Below are 20027 nucleotides of genomic sequence, written 5' to 3' on the forward strand. Positions count from 1 at the left end.
TTTTATAAGGGAAGATAAACTTTCGAAGGCAGATACTACCTTATTTCAAAACATATTAAAAGCTATGATAATCAAAAAAGTGTGGAATTAGAGAAAGACAGACAAATTGATTCATGGAATAGAATAGAGAGTACATACAGAAATAGACCCACATATATACGATGAGTTGATATTTTACCAAAGTGCCAAAGAAATCTAACGAAATAAGACATTATTTTAAACATGTGGTCCTAGAAAAACTAGCAAACTATAGAAAATAAAATAAACCTCAATCCTTAGCTCATGTCATACTATAGTACTATCCTGAGACAGATTATAAACATAAAAGCTAAAACTATACAACTTTTAGATAAAAATATAGACTATATTTGTGATCCTAGTGTAAGTGCAACTTTCTTAGAAGGAGCCATTAAGAAAAATGAATAGCCAAACTAAACTAGGAAAAAATGTTCAAAACATGACTTCTATTGTATATGGCTATAGGTAAAAAATTTTTATACCTCAATAATAAAAAGACTTTACAGTTATGCCTTACAACTCTTATAATATTTTTTAGTTGACAAAGTACTTTTCTACCAATGTTTTTATGTGGACTTTACAACATTACCTCATGAGATTAAACCGTATTAGGATTATTCTTCTAATCTCAGAAATGTAAAAATGAAGCTCAGATATGTGTGTCCTCCAACAGAACTAGAACTAAATCTTGAGTCTTTGAGGCACCCAGTTCATCATCATTGCCATCACACCGGCTGGTACACCTCACGTAGGTTGATCTCCGGTATGCCTGTCCTTATGGACTGACTCCTTTGCCTCTTAATTAGAACAGCCCTGGCACAACACTAAACCCCTTCCCTTGCCAAGCTCCAGCTCCAAGTTTCTTGTCTTTCCAATTTTAGACTACAGCATTAAAACTGTGGTTGAGCCTGAATGATCCCATATAGTCCTTCCCAGGTAAGAAATTCATTCGATGATGGTTTCTTAATCATAGTTCAGCTGCCTCCTTGGGTTATTTATCTGATTCTGGGCATGTCACCAAAAGAGTATGCATCAATCCTGCAGCCTTTCTCATAAAGAAATTTCAAGAGGGTTCACCTTCTGGAAGGAAGCACACTTTGCTACAGAGGCAAACACATCCCTTGGCATTTTATGAACCCTTTCTGAAGGGAATGGAGAGACAGCTCATCTCAGTGACCGATCTGTAGCAGCCAGTAAGAGGGCAATAGGGAGTTGGACTGTTGCCTATTACCATTATTATTATTGCTGTTGTCATTATTATCATGTTACACATTCACTTAATGGTAACAACAGGGCCTGGCTCCCAGAGAAGACTCAAAAAAGATGTAATCTCTGCCCAGAGCCCTCATTTTTAAGCTGGATATTTTTCCGGTAATTCATTCTCACAGTCCTCTCGTGCCTTTTTTGGGTATCTGTCTCTGTGCTCTGACTAGCCTGGCCAGATGAATGTCACTAAGCTGTGCACAGAGGAATTTTCTCTCGCATGTATGCTTTACTTTTGCTTTTGATAAACCAGGGCCTATTCTCAAGATAACATGACAGATTTATTGACATAATTATGCATATACTTCCGTCTTCTCAAATAGGTCTGGGAGAATCTAATAAAATCCCTGGGGTTGAAAGTGACCTCAGAGATTCAACTACATAGTGTTCGAAATCTGCCCTTCAATCGCCATCCGGCTTATTCTAGAATACCCCTAATGTTGGAGAACACAGCACCTTCTGAAACAGTACACTGCATTCTTAGAGAGCTCTGATAGAAAGTTTCTTCTCTTTATTAGTTATAAAATATCTGCTGAATTACCACCCTTCTCTTTGCAGTGAGCATCATTTTCTAATCTGTACAGGAAAAGAGGTGTTCTCCTATTTTTGCTCATGGCTCTGCCCTCACTGGAGTTCTCCCTAGCACAGGGAGTTCCCCTATTTGCTCTGGTTCTCTGTGGCTGCCCTGCAAGTTGTCTGGGCATCATCTGGAATTCATGCTCCAGTAAAGGGGATGTTGCTTAATGAGCTTCCTCCATATGTAGTGGCTTCAAACAATGATCCATTATTTGCTATGATCTTAAGTATTGCTTGGGAAGGTGCTGTGCTGGTTTCATCTGGGATTCCTCCTGGGGCTACATTCAGTTGGAAAGCTTGGCTAGGCTAGAAGAGGCAACATGGCCTGATTGTCAGATATTGCAGTTGGTGCTGACAGTGACCTAGGACTCCTTGGTTCTCCTGCAAGTGGCTGCTTGTTCATCCCTAGGCTCAACTGGCATTCTTACATGGTCTCTGGGTGGCTTTCCATGGTGGCAAACATGGCGCTTACAAGGCCTCGTAAGGCCTAACTTTGAAAATACCACATTATTTCTGACACATTCTATTGGTGAAAACCAATCACAAAGCCAGTCCAGCTTTAGGGTGGGGAAATAGACTCCATGTCTTAACGGAGTGCAGCATGTTTTTCAGTCTACCAGTGCCCTCTCTGCTAGAACAACGGAAGATTTAAAGTACAGGTGGAACACAGGGGCTTCCTCCTCCTCTCTTTTCACTCTGTTTCTTCATTTTCTTAACACCAGTCTCTCTAGGTATATGATGTCATACAAATTTCTTTTCTTAAAAGTTTCAATTTTTTTTTTTTGCAAGAGAATTATTACATAAAAAGGAAGAGAGCATAGTTGTAGCAAATGTAAACATTGCTTTGAATCTCAAAAATGAAAGAACTTGAAGATCTGCGAGGGGGTCCTCTGGGGCCACTTTACAAATCTCAGGATCTTCTGTCCTCAAGTTCAATAATCCCTGCCTCTTTCATACCAAAAGCCTCATTGTTCAGTGGCCTCTATCCAAATTTCCACCCCCTCCACTTCCTTCCAGGAAACTTTACCTCTTTACAAAGGATGAGATTCCTCCTCCTCAGATTTTTTTTATCTTTTCCAGATGTAAAAGAGCTTAAGTGTGAAGCATGTGATCTTAGCACCCCGAGTGTTCACTAATGTTGGTCATCAGCCAAATTTCAGACAGGCAGGCACAGAATCGCTGGGGTGAAGTGAACAGAGTGTCCCATTACAGAGTTTTTTTATTTGATGGCACCTCGTGAAAGCTGAGGCTGCCAATTATTCTTTCCAGGAACCTATTAAAATAAGATTAGCTCCCAAGAACAAACATCACTTGTGTGTGTGTTCATGTGCACATGTGTGAATATGTTTAGGAGTGGGTGTTGAGGACTGTTCAGGTAGAGTGGGTTTTTCTCAATTAAGAATGAAGTCCATTTTTCAAAAGAATGGACCCTATTTTATACCATACACAAAAATCAATTCAAAATGGGTTAACTACTTAAATATTAAGACCTGAAACTATAAAACTAGAAGAAAACTTAGGGAAAAGCTTCATGACATTAATCTTAGCAATAATAATCCACATCAGATTATGTTACCCACCTGCTTAACATTCTCCAAAAGTATCCTTTCATACTTAGAATAAAGTTCAAACAACTTACCAGAAACTACAAGCTGACCTGCCCAGTATTTATCTCTGACATATGCTGATTTCATTTTTCCTTACTTATTATAATCTCCAGTCATAGTAGACCTTTTTTTCCTATTATAAAATGCCAAGCTTATTCCTGATTTAGTACTTTCAATTTTTCTGTTCCCTTTGCCTGAAAGATGTGTCCCCTTTCATGGATCTATTTTTGTAAGTAAAGTTTATTGTAATATATAAAAAAAGAAAGAAAATGGAGTCAACGAAGCCCCAATATTGAGCAAGAAGTATCTGGATTCTTTTCTACTCAGCTTTGATTCCTGCCAGATTCATAAAAGTGTCATGCTGTAGACTGTGAATTCAGTGGTTTCCAACTCTAACCACATATGTACATACACAGACACACATCTCTGAAGGGATGTGCGGACTCTTTTTACTATGTTTAAGAGGAAATCTACCTTCTTAAAATTTCCACCCACCTATAATATTTTTCTGCTGTAGACACACAGATAAGGTCTAATTCATCTTTTTATGAGAGGCTTTTTTGTATTTCAAGATAATTACTACCAGGCACAGTGGCTTATACTGGTAATTCCAGCAACTCAGGAGGCTGAGGCAAGAGAATCACTTGAGGTCAGGAGATTGAAACCAGCCTGGGTGACACAGTGAGACCCATCTATAAAAAGCAAACAAGCAAACAAAAAACTAAAATAAAAGTTAGCTGGCTGTGGTAACGCATGTCCATAGTCCTAGCTACTTGGGGGGCTAAAGCAGGATGATAACTCCTTGAGCCCAAGAGTTCAAGGCTACAGTGAGCTATGATTGTGTTGCTGCAACTGCAATCTAACTTAAGCAACAGAGTGAGACCACGCCTCTAAAAATTAAAAAGAAAAATATAAATACCATGTACTTCACAAGTTTTCTACTCTCTTTGCTAAACACTGAAGCTGGCTGAATACAATATAACCTGACAAATGCCATGTGACTGATGCAAAAGAGATAAGAAAACATATACATGTTCATTCCTGTTAGTTTTATTCTAGATATTTCAGTAGTGCATCCAGCAGAAATTCAAATGGTCATATATATAGGATATAGATAATGGGTGGAATATAGAACATGGAATATTAAATCATCAATTCTCTTCTATTTCTTTTTGTTATATGTCCAACACATGGTCAAAAAAGACAAGAAGGGAAAGACTGTGAAAGTAGATTACCTTAATCCATTTTATGCTGTCATGATAGAATACCACAAAATGGGTAATTTATGAAGAAAATAAATGTATTTCTCATGGTTCTGGAGACTGGGAAGTCCAAAAGCATGGCACCAGCATCTGATGAGGGTCATCCCATGGCAGAAGGATGGAAAATAGAAGCAAGTAGGAGAGACAAAGAAAGCACATTTTTATAACAAAGCCATTCCTGAAGTGACTTACCCACTCCTGAGATGACAGTATTAATCTATTTCTGAGGACGGAACACTCATGACCTAACCACCTCATAAAGGCCCTGCTTCCCAGGAGTATTATGCCGGTGATTAAATTTCAGCATGAATTTTGGAGGGTACATTCAAACTACAAGACAGATTTCATTTTCAATCTCGTAATTCTGTTCCATAACTGAACAAGTCCTACAAATCAGGTTAGTAAGTATTTAATAACATTCAGTAATATTTATTACACACCTACTATACGTCAGTCACTGTGCATCTGGCACTCAGAAAACCCTGTTGGGTAAATACTAGATATTACTTAATTCATACAAATCTGTAAGGTAGAAATTATCCCAATTTTCAAGATAAATAAATCGGAATTTGGGTTTGTTAAGTGACTACGCCAAATTTATACATTTAGTAAGTATAAAGCTACCCAGCTCTTTTGTCTCCAAACTCAATACTTCTCTCCACTCTGCTCAGTGCATACCTGTTCTGTGCATCAGGTGGTAGGGGTAGACACAGCACAAGACGATTTTGCCTTTGTATTTTACCCTCTACATGGGAGGAGGAAAATTCAGAGAGGACAAGGATATTGAGTTGATCCTGGAAAATCAGTGGGAAAAGGAGGCATAGGAGGGGACAACAATATAGGGAGATTTAAGAGCCAAGATATGGAGAGAGAAATTTGCTGGGACGCTCAGCAATATTGAGTAAACTGGTCTGTCTGGATGGGGGAGACCCATATGGGAAGTGAAAGGTGGTGTTATTTTGGCCATAGTTCCTGATAAAGTGTGACTATGAAGAGTTTGAACAACAAATTAAGAAGTCTTGTTCCTATGGTTGGTCAATCCAAGTGTATTGATTGTCTGCATTTCCAGAGGTCTAGATAAGCCTGCATCAAGGAAAATTCCTTTTTTATTGCTGTTGATGTTAAGCATGTTCTGGGCTGGCCTTTCCTCACCATTGGAAAAGTAAACAACTATAGCACTTACATTTGAGTTTGACAATAGGAAGCAAGGTAGCTCCTTTGACCTGTGTACTTGCCAGTAGAATGGGGGAAAACATAAAAATTCTTTACATGGTATATGGCATATATTTTGGAAGGGGAGTTCCTAGAAATATTTAGCAACAGAATTCAAAGGGTCAGGATCCAGCCATTTAAGTCTTAATCACTTCTTCATCCCAACTCCATCAAGAGGGAGTCGATGAATACTTTTAGCAGAATAGTCACTTGATGAAAAGTAGCATGATGGGAGCACTAATCTGGGGCAAATGTCCTAGCATGGCTTAGAGTAGAGATCCAGGAAACAGGAGGACCAGGTAGGAGACAAGCCAGTGGTGGAAGGGTTGTCAGGAAATCCAATAAATTTGTCCCTTTATTTATTATTTATTCACTTATTTATTTATTTAACAATGATGTAAGAAGAACCTACTTACATAATTGTTAAATAAACAATTATGTTTATTTAACATGATAACTATTTAACATGTTAAATAAACATAATTGTTTAATTGTTAATATTTAGCATGTTAAATAAACATAATTGTTTAATTGTTGATATTTAGCATGTTAACTAAATATAATTGTTTAATTGTTAATATTTAGCATGTTAAATATTGAGCATTTTAAATAAACACAATTGTTTATTTAACAATTATGTAAGTAGGTTCTTCTTACATAATTATTAAATAAATAAGTGAATAAATAATAAAGGAACAAATTTATTAGATTTCCTGACAACCCTTCCATCACTGGCTTGTCTCTTACCTGGTGCTCTGGAAAGCAGAGGTGAACAAACCAGACATAACTGCTTCTCTTAAATTATTTATATCTCTTTTCTAAACTAATAATTCTAACATTTCTATGCAATCTTTCAGTGTTTTAGGGTGATGGGATTTTACAGTATTTAAGATGTTCAGTAAAGGGAGAGGGTAGTTGGTTATGTCATGATCTCCCTGAGCCTGGAGGTAGTTGTTGCATTAAGTAAGAGTCTGACTTAAATTTCTACTAAATAGCTCCCAACACAGGAAGATAAGCATCTAGAATTTGTGTTTATAGAATAGGCAGCTGAGCCTGTGATGAGCCTTCTACTGGGATTTGTCTTAAAAGGAGTCAAGAAATGAAGTGAGAACATTTTTTTCTTCTTTATTCTCGAGCAAAAACACTGTGGGATAGAACAGCCGTAGGCCAAACCCTCTTAGGAAAGCTGGCCAGGAATGCAAGTTCCGTGAAAGTTCTTTCACGAGAAAAGGAGAATTGCCTTCAAGGATTATCCTGATTTCAAACTCAAGGTAGCATGAGATTGGTTTATTTTTGCTCTGGGCTTGAAAATTTAACTGACTCAGGGGAGAAATGTTGGGACCAATTTCTGGCCCTGAGAAATTCCCTATCAGGAGGTTGGTACAAAGGTGCATTTGCAGTAGTCAGCTTTTTTCTTTAGCTTACACCTCCACCTGCATCATGTAATTGCACCAATGCCTCAAAGTCAAATAAGATTACCTTTGAGAAAATTTAATGTGTTACTATGTAATTTCTCTGAGCCTCAGTTTCCTCATCTATGCAATAGGGCTGATGATATTTTAGCAGCACTCAGTTGTATCACAGAAGTAATAAGCCAATTAAGTTTAGCAGACTTGAGTTGTAGCACAGAAGTAATTAGCCAAATATAGTACCTAGTACCTGGCTGTCATCTAATACTTGCTTCATATCATCACATCTAGGAAAGTTAAAATACCTTTTTTTAAATGACACACTTTGTGAGAAAAGTTAGACCAAATATATAAGGAAGAAATTATTAGTTATTGACATTTTCCTCAGTCAGTTTCTAAGCTCCGCAGATTATTTATCCCAATATTTGTGGGAAGAAGCTCAAATGAGACAGGGTCTAGGAAAGTCCATTGCAAGCTATTAAGTGTCCTTCACATATAAGGAACAATCTTAGACCTGAGATCGTTGCTTCTTTGCTTTAGGCAAGAGTGCTAGTGGCCCAAGACCAGCATCAGTACATGGAAGAGGGTTTATTATCAGCCCTGCGTGCTGGCTAATGATGACATAAGCAGCCTTGACGAGGCTTTTCATCACCATGCCTTGTCTTCTTCCAACTCTAATTTGTGCAGCCTATGGGTTGCTTCGCTTCTGGGAGCCAGTCTGCAGTGGCTAATAGCCAAGGTCACCAGTGTGAACCTCCGCTCATCCTAGCCAACATGGCTCTGACTTCCCAAGAGAAGATAAATGACTGACAAGCCCTCAGAGAGGAGAGAGTGGTACTTCTCATTAACAGAGGGCCAGTCAGGGAGGAGGATGCCAATGGCACTGATGCCCCTGCAACTGCTGCCACTCTCATTGCCTCCTGGCACTGTTACAGGGCAGGTGGATGACAACTTGTCTCACTGAAGAACTCTGAAGCTGTTTCTAGGGGTGCTTTGGGGGAGAAGCAGAGGCGAATCCTGCCAGAGCTTTCTGATACCAGCCCTGTGGCATGTGTCTTCTTGACCACACACCTAAGGCTACAGCACAGTTCCCCACTTGAAATGTAGGTCTAGAGGACAATGTGCCTCTAGAGGGACTCCTTCCAGCTTTTCTTTCTTCAAATACACAGGCACACACACGTGCACACACACACCTACACATATACCATCTTTTTTCTACCTTTTTTTTTTTTTTTTTAGGGCAGTGAATAGTTCTCAAATTCCATTGTTCATCAAAATAACTTGGAAAAGTTATAAACATACAGGGTCCCACCCTAGACCTACAGGGCCTAGGGAATCTATGTTTTAACCAGTTTTTCAGGTAATTCTGATATAAATGATCAATTAGATCATGCTTTGAGATATACTATTCCAGGAGTTAAAAAATAAACACAAAACCTATTTTATGGAGTGTTAAAAACTGGAAGATAATTCAAACATATCTAGAATAGCCTTTCATTCTACAAATGAGACAGTGGATAGAGGACTAGGCTCTAGCTGCCTGCCAGAGTTCAAACCCTGGCTCAGCCTCTTACGAGCTGGATGATTTGGAGTAGGTTACTTAAATCCTCTGTGCTTCAATTTTCTTATCTATACAGCAGAAACATTGCAAAACATTATCTACCTCACAAGAGACTGTATAAGGTTTAAATACGTTCACATAGTCAAAGTTTTGGGAGAGTGCCTGGCACACAGTAACATTCAATAATTATTTGTACCATTCAGCTTCAATCAGAAAAACAGAACCACTTCGAGGAGTATAGAATATGGGATAAATTACAAGGCTTACACCATACAAAATTGTGGGAACTCATTATGTTGCTACTTCAGGGACCAGTTTCTGCTTTTTGTGCTGGTCCTAACGTCAGCAGGGCCAGAAACGTAGAAGAGAAGATAGACATCAAGTAGGAATACCAAGGACAGACTAGAATCTGCACGAATTAGCTGGGGCCATGTCCACCTCTCACCTTCTTCAATCTCGGTGACGCTGTTGGCCTACAAGATAAGCTGGCAGCTTGCACCACAAGGTCGCACCGGCACTTGTCCCAGTACTCAGAGAAGTTGAAAGAGGGGCTCTGGCAAAAGCTGAAGGAGCTGCACCCTCAACTGTGCCCCAAACCAACCATGCAAGCCAGCGTATCAGTGACAATGTGCAAGAGCTTGTAGCTGCCCTCATTAACCTTTAGAGGATAAAGAAAACAAAATGGCCCTTCTTCACTTTCCCCTTTCAGATCTTGCATGACTTGGAACTAAGTTGTGGCCAAACTTAACTTGGAAATACATAGACAAGGGGACTCCAAGATGTGTTGTTCCAGCTTAGTTAAGTTGACAAAGTATATAACACCTTCATCTGGTTGATTTCTCTTAATACACATCAGGAAACTGAAACAGAGCTGGTGAGTAACTTACGCAAGGTCACACAACACATTTATGGTAGAAGAGAGAAAGACCTAGGCCTAGGCTACTCAACTTCTGACATTCAAGCCTCCTGTTGCCACAAAGAACTTAAGAAGATGTCTCTCTGAATGTTTATTTAACCTATGGTGAGAAAGTCCAAGGAGATGATGGGTCTATTTCAATAATACATTCACTGAGGGCCAGTTAATCTCTCATTAGGTAGGTAGGACTCCCTTATTTGCCTACAGAGAAGAAAACTCTATTGGTAAGTACAATAAAAGGTCAAAGAGACACATGCTTCAAGGGAGAGACAATGGTAGTGTTTTAGGGTGGAGCTTATTAAAAGATGGGTTATTAGACCATGTCAAGTGACTTTTGCCTAATACTCAAAGGTCATCAGTCTAGCTCCTATTTTTCTATCCTCTTATCTTTTGCTACTCTGCCCAAATGAAGCACAGTATATGGGACAATTTACTTTGAAGCCTTTTGCTACTATGATAAGATGGATACTGTTGTTTTCTCCAACATTTATCAGAGTAAATCAGGCTAACCATGATCTCCTTGCTACAGTGCTTGCTTCAAATTATCCAGACCTGAGCCAGTTAGCACATGGCATTTTCCTGGCCACGGGTGGCTCCATCCAGTCAAAGTCAGGAGATTTACTCAATGGGTTGGAGGAAGTGCATTTTCTCTTCCGCTAGATACTAGAAAGGAATTATAGCACTGATTGTGCTATCAACAGCTGACAAACACAGAAGGAACCAGTAGTAGGATAGTCAACATTATGGATGGCAGAATGGAAGAAACATCATTGAGCCATTGAATCAACCATCTCTGAAGCCTCTTAAAACTATGATGAGATGGATACTGTTGTTTTCTCCAACATCCATCTGAGTGTATCAGGCTAACCATAACCTCTTCGCCACAGGGCTTGCTTCGACTCTGAGCTTTCTAGTTAACTGAGTCATTGTGTCCTCTTGTGTTTGAAATAGTTCAAGTTGAACTTTTCCATTACTTATTATAGAAAACATATGCATCAATACATGTACCTTTGAATATGCTGAGGATTTTTTCTCTGCAAAAATAACAATTCTCCTTACTTTACCTAAAGTCTTCTACTTATCGTTCAAGAACCTGTTCAATTGTCCCCAAAGCCTTTGCTGATATATTTCCAGAGCCTCTGTTCCCACTTAGGTTCTGATATTCTTTCAACACTTGTCTGTTTTTCCCAGAGGTGTCAAAGACCACTGGGCTTGGTTTTATGTCGTGTCTTTATGGCTTTTGACTTTCAGTCTTTTACTGACTCTGGCTTCACTGCTGCCTTTCTGAATCTTCCCAATTAAGGAGACCTAGAGGAGAATGCCCACAGTTAAAACACCCAGCATTGCCAAGAGAACCTTAAACAGAAGAGAAGGTACTGGAGTCCATTTTATTGCTGGTGTTGAAATGTTCACTTAAAAAATTGTCTAACTCTTTGAAACCAGCCTGGCCAACATGGTGAAATCCTGTCTCTACAAAAATTAGCAGGACATGGTGGCACATGACTATAATTTCAGCTACTCAGGAGGCTGAGGCAGGAGAATCACTTGAACCCAGGAGTCAGATGTTGCAATGAGCTGAGATCATACCATTGCACTCCAGCCTGGGCAACAAGAACGTAACTACTCCTTCTCAAAAAAAAAAAAAAAATTGTCTAACTCTTTGTATGGAAAGTTTGGAATAATCAGGGACTCCTATCAAGACCTTTTGCTTCCATCATGCAAACATCATATCGGATGAATCACCTTCCGGATCTTCCAACCAGGGTCTTTGTTTGCCTTGCACAACTAAAATTAGCAGTTAATTCACAGTCCATAATAGCCGGGGAATTATTTCATACACATGAAACAAAGGAGAGGGATCCGAAGAGGGGCCTCTTCCCTAAGTCTCATTCACGAGATTCTTCTCATTGAAGAGGCACTCTCAAGCATCCAATTTGCTGCAATTATAGCAATCAAAAAAGCATTCAGCCTCCTTCTGCACCTGACAAGCCAGCTCAGGCATTCTCACCAACAGTGGTGGGGTGGATGCTGATGCAGCTCCCATCCCCCTGATTCCAGCTACGGTCACTAATACCACCCTTATCCCCACACCCAGAGCTAGAGCTGGTTCTCTGTCCAAGGAACTCTGTCGTGTCAACATCAGTGGTAGACCTGTAGCTGCCCAGATTCACATGGGCTTACCGGTTCTCCAGAAAGAGACCGGTTAGCCTTTAGTATTGGCTTATAAATATCTCTACCCCCATAGCCTGAAAGAGAACTGATGATAGACAAACTCCTCCATTATGTAAGTTTCTAGCAGCTGATAAATAAGTTTCTGTCATGATAACAGGTGCAGGTGTGGCGCCGTGGAGAAGCTGGGGCCTGTCTGATTGCTGCATTGTGCCAGCTTTCATGTTACTTGAATGGGTGCTTTGTGAGTATACAGTCTCCACAGATTGCAGGGACCGGCTGCTGCTGGAGAAAGAGTGGGGATCTGTTGATTAAAGTCCCATTAACAACACACAAATAACTCTCAGCTTCCTCTTCTCACTCGCTGCTTTGTTCTAGTCCAATGGCTCTCAGTAGAGGTGAAAATGTTATTTGATTATTCCTAACCCCCATACTGCTGCTACTAGGACTCCTTCTGGAGTATCCATTCCCAGCAAGGCATCTGTACTCATTCTTATGAACCACTCCAGGCTTGCCAGTAGATGAAAGAAGTCTGCAACCACTGTAAACAATCAGGCTGGTGTTTAGTCACTTATGTGGACCACCACTGTGCCACTCCTTGTGAACACTCCAGCGACCCTACCTCTGACATGCTCCCATCTACCTTGGAGGCCAGCTGACCACAGCCCTTAGAACATTACTCGGTCTCTCAATCCCCTCTGCAAATCCTTGGGAAACAACATGCAAATGTTTATTATTGTTAAGCCTGGTCACTGAGCCTCATGTAAAATTCCTCTTTTCTCAATTTCCTCATTTATAAAATGGGAATAATGGGAATACCCACACCTTCTTCCAAGGGTTATTGTGTCCCAAGTGAGATAACCTGCAGAATACTGAATGCTCCATTAAGGAAGTACTCAATAAGATCACCATTATTTCATTATTGTTTCTCTCAATTATTAGGTTATTTTTAAACATCTTTCTCCAGAATATCTTTCTATCTCCCGATGTGATGATAAGTTCTCCTAGAGCAGGGCACTTCTAGGTTTTCTGATTTGTCCACACAATTTCTTAGGCAGCCGGAACATGGAATGAACACTTGGATGGCAGCCAGGAGCCTCAAGCTGCAGTCCAGCACTGCCCATTCTTACCACACTGCTCTGTCTGTGTGTCTTTCATTAGGTGTTCTATTATCTCCCCTGGGCCCTCATTCTCCCTTCCCTTCTCAAATCCTCTCAAGGTAGGTGGGAGCTCTACCTGGGCTCCCCACCTACTGAAATCCCACTCCACCTTCTAGTTCAAACCAAAGTCCCCACCTTCTGGGAATCCCTTCCTCAGTAGCTACAGACTACACTGGCCTCTCTTTTCCCAACTTCTCATTCCTTCATGTTAGCACCACAATGCTTAGCAGCTAGTGCCTTCCTAAATAAGAAAAACATAGTCTTCTTTATCTCTTAGTACAACTCCCTTCCCTATTGTGTTTTCCACATTTGCATAGCATTTTGGGTTAGAAACTGGCCCAGTGGCCAAATCTGGCCCACTTTCCTTCTGTTTGGCCTAAAGCTAAGAATGTTTTAGTATTTTAAATTGTCAATAAAAGATCAAAAGAAGGAAACTGTTTCATGAAGTGTAAAAATTACCTAAAATTTAAATTTTGGCATCTACAACTAAAGCGTTATTGGAACATAGCCACACTTATTTGTGAAGCAGGTTCACTGTGCACTGGTTAGCCACTTGTCTGAGGCTGGTAAGGCAGAAGATACTTATACATTACGAATTACATGAAACAGATTTATTACTTATAGTCAAACAGCAAGGAATCACAGAAGTGTAGGCCTGATTGTGAGCTGATCCCCCAAAACTTGGAAAAGCTGCTAGGTAGATGAAATCTCATATGCATGCGCCCCACTTGCACTGCTGCTGAGGGGCCCTGAAAAGCTGACTACTCTGGGTTTTATACCCTGGGGAGCAGGACTCACTGGTCTAAAGTGCTGAAGAACATCCTGTTTCCAGGTGGGAACCAGGCTGTTCCAGCCAGTCTCTCCCTGTCTCAGGATGTTGCATTCTCAGCATATTTTACAATTATTCCAGGGAATGACAGTGAGAAGAAGAGAGAGCTGGGTTGGTCCAAGGCTACCCGGAGAACTGTCCCATCATATATTGTTTATGGCTGCCTTCATACTACAGCAACAGTGTTGAGTAGTTGTAGTAGGGACTCTTTGACCCACAAAGCCTACATTACTTACATCTGGACCTTTGCAGAAAAGTTTGCTGACCTGTACTTCAACGTATAAAAACCCACTCACATTTGCACATTCATTGGTAGTCACTACAGGCCTATGGTAACATCTCCATCTTCAAAAGCTCAGAAAAGTAAGCTGCTTGCTCAAGACTGCATGGCTTCAAGGTGGCAGAGCTGGTAGTTTCTAACTCACTCACCTTACATCCAGACCTGCACTGTTTTCCAAGGCAGCCAATATTTCAGGTAACTCTTCTTTCTTGTAATCTGTTTCCTATAACATGCCTCGCTTAGCATCTCCAATGAGTTCCCTCAGGAAATGTGGGCATGTGGAAATGTGGGCTTGCATCAGTAGCTCCCTAGTCTCTCTGAAAAGCTATGTAATTGTTAGCAAATTAAAGCCATCAATAACCGGTAAACTGCTCTGCTCTTAGCTGGCTGGGCCCACAAGTGCTTTATCTAACCAATCACAACTTCTTCCTTGGCTTCCTTATCAGAGTCATCTGATAAGGTTTAATTAGGAGGAGGTGACAAGTTGCTGGTGACCACTCATTTATAATGAACAGCAGTGAGTTTTTTGGAGGGACAGATAGACTTGCTGGCCCCCATCCAGGCCTGCCTGCCTGACCTGTCTCCTAACCTCTTGCCACTCTCTCTCTTGGTGTCCTTAGTTTCTGCCTTTATGGCCCTTGGTCTCCAGCCATTCTCATTCCCTGGGACTTCTTTTCCCAGAGCTTGGTGATTTAGGGCAAATTGCTTTCTTACACTGAGCCTAGTTTCCTCATCTGTTGAATGAGAATGATGCTTCTAGCTTTCAGCACAGTTGAGATGATCAGTTGTGACAATTTATGTAAAGTGTGCCTAGCACAGTTCCTGGCACATCCGCAGGACTCAGTAAGTGACATTACAGAATTTTCTGTGACACTACTGTGTCTTCATTCTGAGTTTCAGCAGTGGTGAGCACTAAGCCTTATCTTAGGAGATTGTGCCTTCTTTTAGGAACTTTATGACTTGGGCATGACCCTTTCTCTATCCTTGCCATTCAGTGCTCAAGTTCCTCATAGCTCACTTGTCAGGAAAGCCATGAATGTCTGCAGCTGTAACTCCTGCCCAGGGAGGAAGTGGTGGTTCTGAACCAGAGCTGAGGTCCCTCTCTGAGAATGCCACGTTCCATGGAATGCCCTTTGTGGGCCACTGGGGCCACTCTCCAGGCCTTTCTCCCTCCCACAGATCAGGTTCCCAGGGTTTCACTTCGGGGAGTAGGGATGGGGGAGCGCAGTCTGCTGAAGAATTCCCTCTAGGTTGTGAGGCTGATCTTTTGGTTTCATTGAGGCCATCTACTGATTCTGAAGGGTAATCTGCTTTACTCAAAGTTCATCAATTTAAGTGTTAATCTCATCCAAAAACACCCTCCAAGGTGACACAGAAAATGGATCACCATTATGCATTAGCATGCGGAAGTCCTCTCCACGGTCTCTCCCTGATGATTCTTATTTTGTTTGTCTTTCTAAACAAATGTATTTAAGAAGTAAGACAACTGGAGAGCCATATAATGTTTCTTTCTCTGTTCAGGGTGGTCAAATAATAGTAATATAAATATTCCCTCACAGAGAGCTTAACTGTCTCAATTGGATAAAGCATTATCAGTCTACTCTCTCATTGTTTTTCATGTAAGACCAATGAGCAGCTGATTTGATGCATTCATTTTTCGGACCCTGGCTGGGAGAAGAGGCTGGCCTAAGGTTATCCCACACAGGAAATTAGTTGGAGAACCAGGAGAGTTGAGTAGGTATCCTGGAGCCCAGCCAAGTAATGAAGGCTGCTTTGAGTAGGTCTGGGATTTTTACAATAAAGATGGCAGTCTTGCTACTTTGCCCTGGCTGGTCTTGAACTCCTGGGCTCAAGCAGTTTTCCTGCTTTAACCTCCTGAGTAGCTGGGGCTGCAGGAGCACATCACTGTGGGCAGCTCTCTCCTTATCTTTGACTAAGTGATTTTACAACCCCATAAGATAGAAATTAAGTTATAGAAAACTGATAGGAATACAAACAATTGTTCATAGAAATGAAATTGGATCTAATGGAATGCAACTGATTATTTCCCTACAGATAGGGACCACTTCTATATCCTTTTGTAATTTCATTTCAGTATTCCATATTTGGTTAAAAATGTGTGACACTCCAAGATTGCTTTTGAATTCCTTGTAACATCCACCAGTTCCCTCATTAATTAATGAGTTAAGTAAAACCTTTGGCATGTATGTATTTTATGTTTATCAGGGAGTCATAAATATATCTTCTTTTAAAATGTATTCTTCAATAGGTCTTAGTGTGCATAATACTTACATCTTATTTTCTCATCCTACAGTTTCCACACCTCACTCAGAATAAACGTAATCTCCTATGAGCTTCTAAACATCATGAAGAATAACAGCTTATTTTGTAAAGTGCTTTAGTGTTTGCAAAGCACCTTGACTTTGATCATCTCATTTGATTCCTACAATCAGCCCGGGAGAGCAGTTAACATTTCCATTTCAGAGATGGCGAAGATGAAGGTCAGAGAAAGAATGTGCTGTATAAAACCAAGGTCTTACAGCTATGAATGAGGCAGAGTCATGACCTCAGTATAAGTTTCCGGTTTCTAAGCCCTATGCTCATCCCCTTCATTAAGGTATGTCATATTTCAGTGTGTGTGAAACGCTGTGGGTCAGGATGCAAAGCCAGGAGCAGGAGAGCCACTATTTTTTTTTCTTTTTTTCTTTTTTTTTTTTTTTTTGAGATGGAGTCTCCCTCTGTTGCCAGGCTGGAGCGCAGTGGTGGTATCTCAGTTCCCTGCAACCTCCGCCTCCTAGATTCAAGCAATTCTCCTGCCTCAGCCTCCTGAGTAGCTGGGACTACAGGAGTACACCACCACACCCAGCTAACTTTTATATTTTTAGTAGAGACGGGGTTTCACCATGTTGGGCAGGATGGCCTCAATCTTTTGACCCTCGCGATCCACCCAGCTTGTCCTCCCAAAGTGCTGGGATTACAGGCGTGAGCCACCGTGTCCAGCTGAGAGCCACTATTTTAAAAAGAAATGTCCAAGAATTTGGATGTAATGGAAGTTCTGAGAAATTGCAGTTCCAACACCAGGATTTTTGTTATTCGGCTCCCTTTTTCATTTTTCCCCTTGAGAATAAAAGCCATTTTGCACATTAATGGATTTAATTACTGCATGGAGATCTGAACAGATAGAAAAGTATCAGGCAGTGATGACGCAGTGATGGTCTATTGAGCAGCATTTGAATTAATTTGGAGTTTTCAACGCTGTGATTAGTGAGGTTATTAGTGTTAATGTTTGAAGTTCATGCTAACAGGGTGTTACTGTGAATTTGAAGCACTAAAACAGGCCTGATTTCCTAGTATTTGTTTGTTTATTTATTAATCAGTCCATTCATAATTGGTACAGTGCTGACATATAAAACGCCCCCTGCATTCAACTTCTCAGCTTGACTTAATAAAGGCTAATATTGGGTCTCATTGAGCCCAGTGCTAATAGGTTGTCCTTATCTATTCTGGTGCCTTCCCTACTGGGGACATTCTCTCCTTTGTCCTCAGACCACCACTGAGAGACAGCGAAAGCCTCAGACCGTGTAAAAACAGCCTGAACTTTAGCTTAGGATAACAGTTCTTTGTTCATCTGAGCTCTGCGTGACTCTGTGAAAAACATGCCTTCTTTCTGTACTTCAGTTTTCTGTGGAAAGGAAAACTAGGCTTCAGTTTTCAGCTCGAAGGAAATACAGGGATCATCTAATCTAAACCTCTATAAAAGAAGAGGTTTTGTATTTCCTTTCAGCTCTGTGGTTCAGGGAGCAAATCAAAACGGAGCGATGACTGGAGAGTCATCAAAATCCAGACTTGTGACTAAAAGATTATCTAGCCAGGACATCACTTCTACAATAGAGGACAGTGAGATACAAAACAGGTTAGTGATGGCCAAGGTCAGATAGCAGGTTAGGGTCAGAGCCTGAACCTGATCCAGACATTTTAATTCCTAATCTGGGGCTATTTGCTTCTTTTCATTTAGTTATCATGTGGTTTTAAAATGAAGTTAATAATATATCAAACTATTCGACTCCCGTGAAACTTGTACTTCGTTAATATAAAATGTTAACTTGGGCCATGTTTACTCCCCCCATCCCCCTCTTAATATAGCATTAAAGTCCAGCAGAATTCCAGACCCTCATGTGGCCATCCTAATAAGTAACCACCATCCTGAGGTTGGTGTGTAATATTCTTAAGTGATCGTTGCTGTTAATATTTTTATTACATATGAAATATCCCATTTTCCATTTAATTCATTGAATGTTATTTTTTTCTCTACCAGTTGGAATTATACCTCATTTCTCTTTTCTTTTATGTGTTACCCTTAAATACGCCTATGTAACATTATAAATGATCTTCATTTAATCAGAACTTTTCCTGCAAGAGTATGTAAAGCCACCAGTAATCCAATAACCCTCATCTTAAATTCTGTGTATTTGAAATTGTTAACAGTTCAATTCTATCTCTTTTAAGCATCCCAATTAGTCATTGTTCTTTCGAATAGTTTGTGCTTATTTGGATTAGACACACGTTATTTATACATTTTCCTATCTTTTTTCTTGTATATAATTGCTTTAACACATTGAAGATAATATTCTATTGTCTCTGAGTTTCTAGGTTTCCTACTAACAAGTCTGTTGTTTGTCCAGTTTGTTTTGCTGTGTGTAACTCCTCTTTTCTCTTTGGTCAATTTTAACATCTTTGTTTTGTTCTGTATTTTCATACAGAGGGTGTCTATGTTCTTGGCCTTTTAAAAGAAGAATTGGACAAAATGCACAAACAAAGCAAGGAAAAAATGAAGCAACAAAAGAGGAGATTTACTGAAAATGAAAGCACACTGCACAGGGTGGGAGCAGGCCTGGGCAAGTGGCTCAAAGGTCTGGTTACAGAATTTTCTGGGGTTTAAATACCCTCTAGAGGTTTTCATTGGTTACCTGGTATATGCCCTATGTAAATGAAGGATAAAGTAAAGTTACAGTCATTTACTCAGTGTACGTCCTATGTAAATAAAGAGGACATTTTCTGTCACAGCTGAAGTGTTTCTGTTTGATTTAGTTCTAGGAATTCCTTAGGCTCCTTGTCTCCAGGCTCCATTCTCCTGCCTCATAGTATAAATTCATTTTTCTTTTTGCTGCTCTGAATGTATTGCAAATCTCCAATCTAAAGCTTCATATCTTTCTTCAACTATAAGAAACTCTCAGCCATTTCTTTAAACTCCTACTAAAAGAATGTTGTCCGCATTCTAATATCCAAAATCTGTCTTCTACGCACTAATTCTCTCTACAGCTGTGTTTAGTCTCCTCTCTTAACTGTCTGGCAAATTTTCAGTTTCAATAATTTTATTTTTTCATTTCTGTATGCACCATGGCTATTTCTCAAGTCTGCCTATTCTGTTTTCATGGAGTATTATTTTTTCTTATTGTTTTATTGTTAATTTCACATCTTTAATTATTTTAAACATTTATTTTGTAGTCTCCCTTAGATGGCTTTATCTCAAACTCTTAGCATGCAAACTCTCATTTGTCATATCTGTTTACTCTCATTTTTAAATGTATATTCTATAATTTTTGAGTGTGAGGACATTTTCAATGACAACATGGAGATGGATAGAAATTAGTTGTGGTCTGGGTTGTGGAAGTGTCCCTGCAGAAAAGTGTTGCAATTGCTTTTGCTAGGTGTCCCAGAAATATCATGACCCCAGAAACATTTTTATGTAAATGTTAAGGTATAGG

General features: G+C 40.0%; 1 long non-coding RNA gene across 1 annotated transcript in view; it reads left to right on the plus strand.

Moving 5' to 3' along the window:
- Window positions 1–19675, plus strand: part of LOC141585412 (uncharacterized) — a 149046-nt gene extending 129371 nt beyond the window's left edge. The window contains exons 3-4 of the long non-coding RNA XR_012518859.1: window positions 16577–16879; window positions 19023–19675. This is a non-coding gene — a long non-coding RNA (uncharacterized LOC141585412). The remainder of the gene's footprint in view (window positions 1–16576; window positions 16880–19022) is intronic.
- The last annotated feature ends 352 nt before the right edge of the window (window positions 19676–20027 follow it).

This window comes from Saimiri boliviensis, chromosome 8, assembly GCF_048565385.1.
Source record: "Saimiri boliviensis isolate mSaiBol1 chromosome 8, mSaiBol1.pri, whole genome shotgun sequence".
NCBI classification, from domain to species: domain Eukaryota; kingdom Metazoa; phylum Chordata; class Mammalia; order Primates; family Cebidae; genus Saimiri; species Saimiri boliviensis.